Source organism: Nuphar pumila, chromosome 17 (genome assembly GCF_984573655.1).
Source record: "Nuphar pumila chromosome 17, dmNupPumi1.hap1.1, whole genome shotgun sequence".
Taxonomy (NCBI): Eukaryota; Viridiplantae; Streptophyta; class Magnoliopsida; order Nymphaeales; family Nymphaeaceae; genus Nuphar; species Nuphar pumila.
The window spans coordinates 51,941,858-51,956,131 of record NC_143265.1 but is presented as its reverse complement, the minus strand read 5'-3'; positions in this window follow the sequence as shown (position 1 = coordinate 51,956,131).

The window sequence follows — 14,274 nt, the reverse complement described above, 5'->3', positions numbered from 1 at the left end:
GCTAAAAAAGGAAGGTTGTTTTATCTGGACCAGGTTTTTTAGATATGGAATTTAGATTATCTAGACCTATTCTAAAGGATTGAGTCATTTCTACATTAAAGACTTAGAAATATCTAAGAAAAGGATACACTGCTTTTCTAGTAAGTGTAACCCTGGTGGAGCATATGACCAAGCCGATAAAGGAGTTGAAGATAGTCTGTGAGTTTCCAAAGGTATTCTCAGATGAGCTGTCATGACTCCCTCTACATCATGAAGTAGTGTTTAGTTTTGGACTGATGTTTGAAACATTCCCAATTTCTAAGGCACCATATCGTATGGCACTGACAAAACTTGAGGAGCTGAAGGAGCAATTGCAGAAGCTATTGGAGTGAGGATTTATTCGACCAAGTGTATCATTATGGAGAGCACCAATATTATTTGTGAAGAAAAATGATGGTTCAATAAGGTTGTTTATCGACTACCAGATGCTCAACCAAGTTATTATTAAGAACAAGTATCCCTTGCCCCGTATCCAGGATCTATTTGATCAATTGCAGAAGGCCAAAGTATTCTCAAAGATTAACCTTAGATCTGGGTTTCATCAACTCATGGTCTAGGATAACAACATTACAAAGACAACTTTTTGAACGAGACATAAGCATTATGAGTTTATGGTGATGCATTTCAAACTCACTAATGCACCATCAACATTTATGGATTTGATGAATCTGGTATTTTGGCCATACCTGGACTCGTTCATGATTTTTTTCATTGATGAGATATCGGTGTATTCAGAAAGTGAAGAGTAGCATTAAGGCCACTTGAGAACTATATTTGGGACTCTTAGAGAACATCAATTATTTCTTAAGTTCTTAAAATGTAAACTTTGGCTTGAGAAGGTCATGTAATATCGAAGAATGAAGTATCTGTAGGCCCTACTAAGGTGGATGTTATGATGAATTGGGAACAACCGAAGAATGTTGGAGACATTACGAGTTTCCTCAATTTGGCAAGATATTATCAACAGTTTATTCAAGATTTTTCACGAATTGCCCTGCATATGACTAGGTGGTGCCTTGGCTAGTCTAGTGGAAAAATGATAAAAATTATTGAAGGATCTCATTTATTGTAAACCTTTCGCTCATGATTATGGTGCTATCAGGTTATCCAATTTGGTCATCCAACTTGAAATCATTACAAGGATAATTATTGGATAGGACACTGGGTATGAGAAATTGAAGGCACCCACTCAACAAGAAAATACCTCCTTATGGTTGTACGAGGATAAAAGCATTTGGATGAATGAGTGACTTTGGCAACCCAATGATAGTAAGTTAAGGGGGAAATTATTGGATGAGATATACAAAACTAAGTAAATCATTCACCTGAGGAGTATAAATATGTTTAAGGACTTGTAGCGAAGGTATTATTGGAATGACATGAAGCATGAAATTGCAAAGTATGTCTCGAAGTGCTTAACTTGCCAACAAATCAAAATTGAGCATAAGAGACCTGGCAAAATATTGCAGCAAATGGAGATTCTATAGTGAAAATATGAGGACATTACCATAGATTTTGTGGTGGGTTTATCCAGAACCCATCAGTAGCATGATGCTATTTGGGTAATAGTTGACAAACTCACCAAATCAACACAGATTTTGCCTATTCGGATTAGTCAATCCCTCGAGAGTCTGACAAATCTATATATCAAGGAGATAATTCGACTACACAGAGTGCTAGTCTCGATTATATCTCACAGTGATCCTCATTTTACCTCTCAATTTTGAGGATAATTGCAGCAGGCCTTGGATACAAAATTAAAGTTTAGTATGACTTTTTATTCATAAAAAGATCGTTAGTCAAAAAGAACTATAAAGACTTTAAAAAGTATGTTGCAAGTCTGTGTTTTAGATTAGAAGGGCGATTGGGATATGCATGTGGTACTTGCATAATTTGACTACAATAATAGTTATTATGCAAACATTGGGATAGCTCTGTATGAAGCTTTATATAGAAGGCCTCAGTCAATTGTCTATATATTGAGATGAAGTTGTTGAACGAACTATAAATACATCAATTATACTGCAATATTATACTCAGTAGGTATATATGATATAAAATAGATAGAATACAACTCAGAGTCGATATAAGAGCTACAGAGACCAATGATGCAAAGAACTCAATTTTGATGTGAGAGTGTTTGTCTTTGTCAAGGTATCTCATGTCAGTAAAAAATGCTTCAATACTAGCACGCATAAGAGGCACACCATTAAAAAGGTAATTTCTTGTAGTGTTGCCACTATCCAGACCAAAACATTTTGACATCTTTAAAATCTATAACTCTCTATTCCCGCATCCTATAAACCTGAAATTTGGATAGAGACTACCTCATAAGTTGTTAAGAACCAACTCACAAAATTTTAGAGTTTTATGTTGCACCATTAAGGATAACCAGATTTTTTCTCAAACCCAAATTAACCAACTTCAGTCTTACCCTTCCCATGTCCGAACCCTCAATCCATGCTCACAACATCCACCTACAACAAATAACAATTAAATTTGACATAAGAAGGTTGACAATCATATGTTGAAACAATGCATTCAAACATGATAGTAGAACGTCTAAATCCATAGGGAGCAACGTTTCATGAGAAACTATATATGCATATCTTACAACATAGACCCATTAAAATCTCAGCAATGATCAAATGAAATAGTGCACACAAACATAAAAAAAAATGTTGAAATCCATTGGGAGAAACATTTCATGAAAAGGGCAAAAGGACACCTACCGGAGAGTTCACCATGTCACAGAACAATCACTGTACTTGCCGGAATAGTCGCTGAAAAAAGACGTCGGAGACAGCAAGGACATGGAACAAGACAACAACACATTTTAAGCTGTTCCATAAAAACTGAGAGTGGAGTCGAATAAAAAGCATAATTTCAAAATATACCGCCTTTCGTCTTTTATATGTAAATGAGTTTCGCTAAAAAATGAGTTACATTGGTAAATGACAAGTTCTGCTAAAACTTTAAATGTTGGAGAGCTTCGCAACATGGTGACAACTCAGAAAGTTGAGTTTCGGTGTTTCTATGCCTATAAAGTCGAGTTTTGTTAAAACTTTAAAGGCTGGAGAGTTTCGTTCGATCGGTCACAGGGAGTGGCAGAGGGCTTTATGCTTCAACGAAAGGGTGTTATCCTAAAAAACACAGTCACCTCATACTTTCATTGTTTCGATGTATAGGCGAATCTCAGTTATACTGGTGAAAGCTGAGTTTTGTTGAAACTTTAAAGGTTGGAGAGTTTAGCTGAATTGGTGTTAGCAAATTTCTGCTAAAAGATAAAAATGACCCCAAAATTCAGTGGTTGGATATGCAAGGAATATTTTGATGTTTTATGGACACACTATGAAATACCATTATTCTCAGGAGCAGTACAGTTACTCAATACATTTTCTCTTAAAAGAACGAGTTTTATTTTTCTCTTTGGGTACTTTGAACAGGACTGAATTTCATTTGGTTTTTCAAAGATTTATTTAAAAAGACAACGTAGTTTTGCTACGGTTGAACCATGATGTTTTTTCTTAAAAATTAACACCTTTCCAAAGGCAGCATACCATTTTTTTTCAAATAATCACTAAGGCAGCATACCAATTTGTTATTTCCAGAACTTTCTTAACCTTGTACACATGGCATGGTGCAATGCCTTTCTGTTAGTGGCATCAAAATCCTCAGGAGGACTTGGACATTGAAGAAAACAAGGGGTATCCAAGATGAGAATCTATCGTTCTTCTGCAAGGCTCCTACAGAGATTGCCGCTTGAAGGGCTTTGAGAAGGCTCGAGAAATGGCTAAGATATTTTGGTCAAAGAAAATTGAATTAAGGTGCTGTTTGGTAGAAGATACATGAAATTAATTGAATTTTCAAGGAATAAATTGGAGAGATTTGCCTTATCAAAAAGTAAATTAATCACGAATATACTTTTTGAAATCCCTAGTCTTCTCCAAGGCCATTCCATATTCGACCCAAGTGCATCAAAAAAGTGTTCGTATGATAAAACAGTGACCTGAGAAAGTTGCTTATGGAACACCGTCAAGTCATGGCTTCCAATTCCCTAGTCACTGTGAGCTATGTACATCAGCTAATGAAGAAGCCTCACATCTTTTCTTGTTATGCCCTTTTACCGCAGGTATATGGAGAATATATGGGATCCAATGGAAACCATCTGGTAACCTGTGGAATGACATAAAATCGTGGTTCGCAGTCAAAATTAATGGGAGTGTAGTTAGGCAGAGTTGGGAAAGAACATTCCAAACTCTCATCTGGATCACATGGCAGATGCGTAATGCTCAGTTTTTTTATGGCAAAAGGAAAACAACGAATCGGATTCAACGAGAAGGGATTATAACAGCAAGAGAACATGTTCTGTGTGTGCTAAAAAATTCTGATGATGCAACGACTAGATGGAGACGCCTGACCTGTTGATTCCCTCCCTCCCCAACCCGAATGGCTTCATATCAGCATATGTGGAATTTTTCTAAACTCATGGAACTTTTGGGGGAGAAGGATATTCTTAATCTTGTGGACCATAATGCCAAGATGGTTTTAGAATCCGGTAGAACTGCCCTGGTGGTCAGAGTTCAAAGGTTTTGCGAAGGTAAGGATCCACTGCAAAATATTCCTCCCGAGGTGAGTTTTTTTTGTATAGATTCAACAAAATAGTTGTATGGAAATCTAGATTTAATTCGAACTTTATAACCAGATATCTAGCACAGTTAGCAAAAGGGGTATACAAAAGTCGTGGAAATACCACCCCCTTATTGGTTCCCTGATAAGGGTGATATATAATTTATTGTAACAGAAATTTACAATAGAATGAAATCTGGTAGGGGTCTGCCTAATCGCAGCTGGACTTTCAACAAAAAAAAAGAAGAGAAAGAGCTCATACGAAAAAACACTCACATTTCTCACTATAAAACCCTAATTTTCCTCCATTACAGCATCTTCATTGTCGTGCAGATTTGCTTTCTAGATTTCTAGCATGTTTTATGCAAGTATTCATAGTGGGTTTGCTATGAGGAAATATCTGCAAATTGTTCATCGTTCTATGTTTGTTTCTCTACTTTCCTGATTTTGCTCTTCTGCTCCCAGACTCTTATCACAATCTCAAAGATAACTCTCTCTCGAGTGCTTGGTGTTGTTGGAATCATTGATAGGAGCTCAGATGTTTTGCTGAAACCAAACGGGCAATTCATCTGTCAGGCATGGTTGTACTGCTAGGCTACTGCTCTAGGCCATGTCAACTGCTGAATTTGTATCCGGGCTTCTGCTCTCTACTGATTCCCCGCACTAGTGATGTTCGGTAGGTATCAACTTCGTTGTCATCAAAATGAAAGATCAGGATCAGTCCATAGAGGGCATGCTTTTCTTCTCAGTAACATCTTTATGGGAGAGCATGGGAAACAGTGTCACTTGCTGTTCTACCAAGATTTCCTCTATTTGATGGATATTAGATGTCCTTTTTCCATTTTGTTTATTTTCCCTGTTTTGTGTCCTCTGGTCCTTTTCCCTATTTTTGCTCTTTCTCTCTTATCTGTGCTCAATACCTCCTATGAGAAACGAATTTTGACCTGTCAAAGAAAAGTTAGCATTGAAGAAATGAATTGTTACCTGTCAAAGATAAAGAGGGCCACTTACTAGGTTTGAACTGCATCTATACCTAGAATTGCCCTACTCTGTTCACGGCTCTTTTCCACTAATTCCAAAGTTGCTTTGTGAAAAAAAAATAATGACAATTAAAGTTGCAACTTGGTTGAGAAGCTGATAGCAACAATGTCAGTTTGATTGTATATGCAACCATGATTCCTAATTATATGACATCTGATAGTTTTGGTAGTATGCATGTTATATATATATATATATATATATATATGGAAAATGACAATATTGTATGACAAAAATGATGTTTTTTTAAAAACCTATAATTTGTTAAAATCTGCCCGATGTCCAATTTCACATGTTTTCAACTTTTTTTAAGACATTATAGCTACTCTTTTTAAAAAACCAATATAGATCTCCAACTAAGTTGATGTAAAATATCCATACCCTTTTAGAAGCTATCTTACACCAACCACATATCATATTATTCAGTTAACAACAAACACTCAAAAAACCAATAACTCTCGTAACCTATTCAACCCCAACCACATCTATTAATTGCTCATGTCTACATAAAAAGAAAAAAACTTAGAAACAATGGTAATTGCTGGAATGAAGCAAAAAAACTAACTGGAAAAGTTGATAAGAGAAATTAAGAAAAAAACTTTCACAAGAATCACTACAAGAGTATAAAAAAAAGGATTAGGATTCTAGAGAAAAAAGGATTACTGCTCATTCCACACATAAACGAAAAAAATAAAAAAAAATAAATACAAATCCCTAGTTATATACAGATAAATTTGCATGCTAAATGAAACTTTGCATTGTTTAAAGTCAACAACATGTGAAAGTTTGTGAATTCTGCAAACTTTTTATGAATTTTGCATCAAAAGGTAGAATTTTGCAATCACCAAAATGAAATTTACACTCTAATCGTCGATATATATATATATATATATATATATATATATATATAAACACTCATTTAGCACCAGTTACCAATCACTCTCTCTATATATATAGTGATTGGTAGTTGGGTGTTAAATGAGCATGCTAAATGAGTTTTCAGTCTTTTTTCATTTTCTATATAAATTTTGACCATACAAATGTGATCTATGTACTTGATTTTATAGGGATTAGCTCTTGAAGCATTCAATTCTAACACATGGGTAGATTTTTATAAGGTTCAAAAAATCAATGGTCCAAAATCTTTGTAAATTTTCAAGGCTCCAAATATCATTTTTTTCATCAAAAACACATGATCCAGGTGTGGATTCCTCATAAATCCACCATGCCCAACACATTTATGGAGTCAAAACTACGAAAAAACACCAAAAGGGCAGAAAAACCCATTTAGCATGTATCATTTATCCCTTAACTATTAATTTCTCTCTCTCTCCCTCTCATTCTCTATATAGATTTGCACGCAAAAATGAAATCTTGCATGCAAAAGTAGTCATTTTTTAATCATATATTGTGAAAAAATCATGATTTTTGCAGAAATATTATGCAAATTTTATTTTTAGTGAGATTTAGCGAAAACGGGAGAGCATTGTGAAATAACATGCAAAAATGAGAAGATCTGTGAATGCTAAAGGTAAAAAGGTCCTAAAAAGTTAGGAACCTGCAAAATTGAACATTGAGGATTTCAAAATTTGTGGGGGCATTTAGAGAAACATGTCAAATTTGCCATGTAGTATATATATATATATATATATATATATATATATATATATAGAGAGAGAGAGAGAGAGAGAACTAAACATATTAGGCCCAATTTCTCAATTAGCCCCATTCTGCCCCATAGGTCTTAAGTGTTTTATGATAGATTTGAACCATTAGATGTGTTTAGCATGCTCAATTGAGTGAGAATCGACTATTGGTCATGATGTTTTTTATGAAAAACATGTTTTTCTGAGAAAAAAATTGGTACCTTCATAGCCATTAATTTTGGATCACTAGAAAAGCTTGTATATCACATCTATGGTGTTAGACGTGAGAAAAAATGCTTAAAACTACGATTTTTAAGGGGCCTAACGACACCTAACAAAAAAGGGGCCTAAGGATCACATTACTCATATATATATATATATATATATATATGAGAACTGAAAATATGAGAACTAATGTGTGAACTGTGATTTTCATGAATTTTTTGTTCTTTTCTCTTTCATCTAACAATACATATGTGATCTGCTGCATGTTTGGTTTTATAAGGACCTACTTTTGAATTGTCCGATTTTGATGCATAAATGAGATTTTTTAAGGCTTTAAAATCAATGTCTCGTAATCTTCATAAATATTCAAGCATTCAAAAATCATATTTTTTCATCGAAAATACACGATCCAATGGTTGATTCCAAGCAAACTCGTCATGCCAAGCACATCCACATCCACATGGTTGGATTTGCAAAAAAAAGTGCTGGAAATGCCCATATTGTTGAACTCCTAGACTAATTTTGATAATAACAAAACTTTCTAATGGACTAATGGTTATACCTCAAGTGTGTAGGGATTTTAACTGACTTTACGTGAAGAAAATATTCACATTGCAGTGCCAAAAATTCCTTCAAAAAGTCTCAAAAAGATCATACTTTGAAATAAGGTGTTTAAGCAAAAATACAATGAGTTTACTAATTAAGTGTCGACTCCTGGAAAACACATGTTGACTCATGAAGAGCCCAAAAACAAAGTTCAAAAGAATATCATGTTGAAAGGCAAAGTATGTCTACCCGCGTGAATGACATGTCGACTCTCGACAAACCAAATGCATGCCTGCTTGAACTGAGCTCAAAGTGTCAACCCTTAAAGATGAAGTGTCGACTCACAAAAAAAATAAAAAGGTATCGACTTTCGGGATTGAAGTGCTGACCCTAAAAATGTCAACATCCTTGAATAACTTATTGACCTCTAGCAACTGAATGTTTGAATATCTATTGTGCACAGAAGTGTCGACATTCATAAAGTTAGTGTCGACCCCTCTAGCAATCAAAAAGTGAAATGTCGACCCTTTGATTTGAATGTTGGCATCTGCTGAAGAACGGAGCTTTGAACGAAGTTGAAAATATGAATGAAGTGTCGACCCAAATGATGACATTTTTACCCTCAGAGAATATATGTCGACACATGAAGTTAAATGTCAACATGTAAGAGCAATGGGCGATTCTAATGGTCATAAATCCATTTGAAATTCTTGGTTTGTATGCCTAACGCTTCTCCCAATGGACCAAGATCATTTTCAAGTATTTATTGAAGAGGAAAAACTACTCCAATACTGTTGAATTTGTGGAAACAAATGAAATCATCAAGCTCTTCAAGATCAAAGCTCTCAAGTGTTCTAAAGCATTACAATTTCTTTGCTTAGTGTTGAAATTATTTTTAGCTTTTCTGCATTGGGTTTCACTCACCCTTGCACATAACTGTGTTCACATTTGTATAGTGTAAAAGTGTGATTGTATTCAACCATTTATATTGGTAACTCTTGGGTTAAATTACGGTGACTCAGTAAAGCTCACGGTTGGGTTTCACAAGTAATGTAAAACTATTGTTATTGGTTCCTAGCACCTTGAAGCTAGGAGATTTGGTTCCTAACACGTGAAAGTAGGGGTATAGTGGATTGGGCAAGAGTGCCAAGAGGATGTAGATCGGGTTTGGCCGAACCTCTATAAACCTTGCGTAGTAATTTGCTTATTTTTTTTTGCTTCCGCATCACTTTTCTTGATTTATTTATATAAGTCCGTGTGAAAACCGAAAGAATTTTAAAACCCAATTCACCTCCTTCTTGTGTGTTTCGCCATATCGGGACTCAACAATATTTCTAATTCTCATATTCTATTGATTATATATATATATACACGGTACTCCTGAAGTATCTACTCTCTTATTAGCTATTGGATCTTTTGAGATCCAACGACTGTGATGCATTCCAAAATATAATGTATGCCATACCTTAAATGACACTCTTTCACTCATCCTTTCCCATGCAATAACCTTAAAACTTCTCTCTTTCTCATTATTTTTCATGCAACTGCCTTAAATGACACACTCTCTCTCACAAATGATATGGTGGTAGAATAGTGACAAATATTGCGAGATTTATAAAAATCTCACGATAATATTGTGAAAAATTGCCTAAAAGTTTAAAATGGCAATTTCTTGCGAGATTTACAAAATATTGAGAGATTTATGAAAAAAACATAAAGACCGTGATTTAAACAAGATATTTATGTTTTAAATGGCTATTTATTGCAAAAAATCATGTATTTTTTATTTTTAAATCATTTTTATTAATATTTTCTTATAAAAAATAAATTATATATTTTTAAATTATTTTTTTATTGCCAAGATTTTGCCGAAAAAAATGCGAGATTTATGGAATTCTTTCAATTTCTCATGAGTTTTTGAAAAACAAGAAATTGCCGATAAAAACGTTTGTCACTATGGGTGGTGGATCTTAAATAGCTCTCTCTCACACACACTAAATGGATGATGGCATGTAGACATGCCATCAGCCATGTCCATGTATGTCTTTTGGTTTTCTAAAAAAAAAAAAAACGTTAGTTTCCAACCATCGGTCTATTGCCATCCATGTATGTCTTGAAAGTAAAATGTATTTGTATCCAGAATTCTACAATGTGTTGCAAGTCAGATCCAGATACAAACTAGACCCAATCATTGAAAGCTCGATCCAATGCCAGGTCAACGTCTCATACCCATTTGCAACTCTATTATGCAGTATTATGAGAATTGAATCAAATAGTCACCAAAACGATTGGCTTCAAGTTTGAATCAAGTCCTACTTAAAATTTCTCTGATTCAACCCGAAATCAGCAGAATTGGGCTGAATCTCCCCAGTTCAAGTTGATTCACGATTGAATGAATCCTTTTTCTTGTAAATTTTTATGATTTTTTTGAATTAAAAATAAATAAATCAACAGACTCTGCCCTATTCAAGTCAGCTTGTACCGGCTGATTCCCTAAATCATTTTGAGGATCGATTAGGGCTAGAAACCAATTTCCAACAACATCGTACTCTTTGATGCATCAATTGGGACCATATGTCTATCGACGCGAGTGAATCTGTTAATGGATCGGGTTTTGACCAATCACCATCCCGATCACTGTCTAATAGAATCAAAATTGAAACCAATGAAATGGATCACATTAATGATTTGAGATGCACCCATAAGATCTGAATAGTACGACAAATTGACATCTAGTTTGTGATATTCTAACCAGAATCGGACCCAGCTCTGACCCGAGTTCGGGTTAAGATTCACTTGTTATAAAAGTATTACAGTTAGGCTGCCGTAGGTCTTTCACGTGAGACATACAACTACATGGATGATGCCATCATCCATGTCCAATACCTACGACGGTTTCTATTTGCATTGTGAGGGAGAGAGTGTCATTTAAGGTTGCATGGGAAAGGATGAGAACGAGAGAAATTTTAAGGTTGTTACATAGAAAAGGATGAGAGAGAGTGTATCATTTAAGGTATATTGCATGCATATTTAAAGTGAGAGCTGTTATATTTCTGCTGCATGCCACCGTATCATTAGAGTAATGCATTCTTTAGGCCTCTTTTCTTGTTAGGTCTAGTTAAGCCTTTTTAAAAATCTTAGTTTTAAGAATTATTTTTCATGTCTAACACCATATATTGATCTATAAGTTTTGTTTAGTGGGAATCGACTTTGGGATCATCGGAATCTGACTTGTATAAAGGTTTTTCAGGTGATCCAAAATCAATGGCTATAAAGGTACCAGTTTTTTCTAGCTCAGAAAAACAAGTTTTTTCATCAAAAAGGCAAGATCCAAGAGTTGATTCCCACTAAATAGAACATGCTAAACACAGCGAACTGTTCAGATCTATCATAAAACACTTAAAACCTATGAGGCAGAATGAGAAATTGGGCCTAATATGTTTAGTTCTCATATATATATATATATATATATATATATATATATATATATATATATATATATATATATATATATATATATATATATATATATATAGTCACTAGAATTTGAGAACTGAAAATATGAGAAGTATATGTGTGAACCATGATTTTAATGGATCTTTTGTTTTTTTCTCTTGAATCTAACCGTATGGATGTGATATACATGCATGGTTTTATAAGAACTAAGAACTCGCTCTTAAAATCAATGTCTCATAATCTTCATAAATATTCAAGCATTGAAAAATCATATTTTTCCTCTAAAGTATACGATCCAATGGTTGATTCATAGCAAATTCATCATGCCAAGCACATCCACATGATTGAATTTGCAAAAAAAGTGTTGGAAATGCCCCTATTTCTAGTTCTCATATTATAGTTCTCATATTCTACTCTCTCTCTCTCTCTCTCTCTCTCTCTCTCTATATATATATATATATATATATATATATATATATATATATATATATATATATATATATATATATATATATATGAATATGGGGAAAGGCCCTCTTCCTTTATAGAGATCACTATATACAAAAAATGAACAGACATGTACCAAAACACAAGAAAAACCCACCATTAAAACGGCAAGAAAATGCATCAAGCAATTACAATTGGCATATTGCATGTTATATTTGGAATTGAATTAGTAAATGAATTCAATCGTAAAGAGGCTTTGTAAAGGGGATTCGAGGTTGTCATGCTAAATTAGTTTAGGCCTGACAGGAAATGTCTTACACCTTTTTTTCTAAGAATGCATATTCAAGTCTAAGATATCCTAATCGTTGTACCCTAGAGTGTCTAACTGGAAATGCCGGCCTCGGTTGAATTAGAGAAGGCCTAAACCGTTGAAATTTATATATATATATATATATATATATATATATATATATATATATATATATATATATATATATATATATATATATATATATATATATATATAAAAGAATACTACAAGCGATCTGAGAGCGGTTTCTTGTTTGATGGAAAAACATTAAAGGCAATGCTTATTCAAAATAGTCCCTTATTCGTTTTTTGCACCCTTATTAATCCAATGAAAAAAAAACATATGGGTTGCCTTGTTTCTTGCAAGACCTTTCGGAAGGCAACACAGTCGTTTTTACTCACTTTTTGTAAATCAGTCCCTACCTTATAGCTTTTTTACAAAATGGTCCTAATGAGGGCAGAACAATGTTTTTAGATACCTTTGTTTTGTTTTTTTTTTCAAAATGGTCCTTGATGAGTGCAGACTAGCGGTGTCAACTGGTCGGGTTTGGTTTGAACTCAAGTGGAACCAAACCCAAACCTAGTTTGAGATGCTGGTACCGGGTCCTCACCGGGGTGCAATCAGACCCACCATAAGATAAACCACACTTGGATCCTATAAGGATTACATGAACCAGACCTGTTAAAATAATAATTTTTATCTTTTTTACATTAAAAATTTGTGAATCTTAGTCAGAACTCGAGTTGGGTTTGGGCCTGGTATGAAATTTTACAAAACATACTTGAATCCATATATTAATCGGACCCTTTGAGTATACTTTAAAAACTTGCCGGGTTGACCCGGTGACTCAGTTGACTCAGCTGAGATCACCCAATCACCGGGTCAAAAAACAGCTGCGACCCAACTTTAACAAAACTCAACTGAGTCATGCATATATACATATATAATATATTATATATATAATTACATATATTATATGAAATATAATATAAATATTATGTATATTATATATAAAAATATGATTATACATGTATTAATAAATTCATACATTAAATATATTATAAAAATAATGTATATTATATATAATATATTAGTAAAATAGTATAAAATATATATAATATATACATACATTTATATATTTTATATAAAATATAAAGTTAACATGACCCAGCCAAGTCACCCAGTTGACCCAACTGAATCATGAGTGACTCAAGGACAAGCGGAGTGATGAGTCACCCAGTTTTAAAACACTGCCTTTGGGTCCGACCCAGATACTAATCGGACCCTCTTATTTATCACCAAACCCTGTTGGGATCGGGTCAAACCCGACCCATTGACACCCCAGAAACAGTCATTTTTCACACTTTTTGCAAATTGGTCCCTACCTTATGTGATATTTGCACAATAGTTCCTCTAAGGGCAAAACCATCAATTTGCCTGACCTTAACGGTTTCTGTCAAAGGAAAAGAACTGCTGTTAACCTCAGGGATCCATTTGCAAAGGTTAACCAAACGGCAGGGACCAATTAGGAAAACCTGACAAGGCAGGGACTAATTTACAAATGGCTTATAAGGTGGGGACTATTTTTGCAAAAAACCCTATTTTTTTACTAGGCTAATCTTCAAATGTCCACCAAAAGTCCAGAAAAGGCTTGTTTGTTGCCCAGTAAAAAAAATCAACTGAAGTAAATTTGACGTACCCTGTGTCCCTTTAACCGCGTCTTTTTTTATTTTCTTTTGTGATATATAAGAGTTGGGGAAACGATTACTATATGAGTTCATCAGTTACTAGATCCATTGAAAATTTATGTAAAATATATCGATGTCTATGTGAAAAAGGTTAAGGGGTGAGATAAGAACAGCCATAACTATCAAGCCCTTTCTGATCATCCCCAACTGACCAGATCCAACCTGATTTTTTTCCAGTTCGACGTGGGTT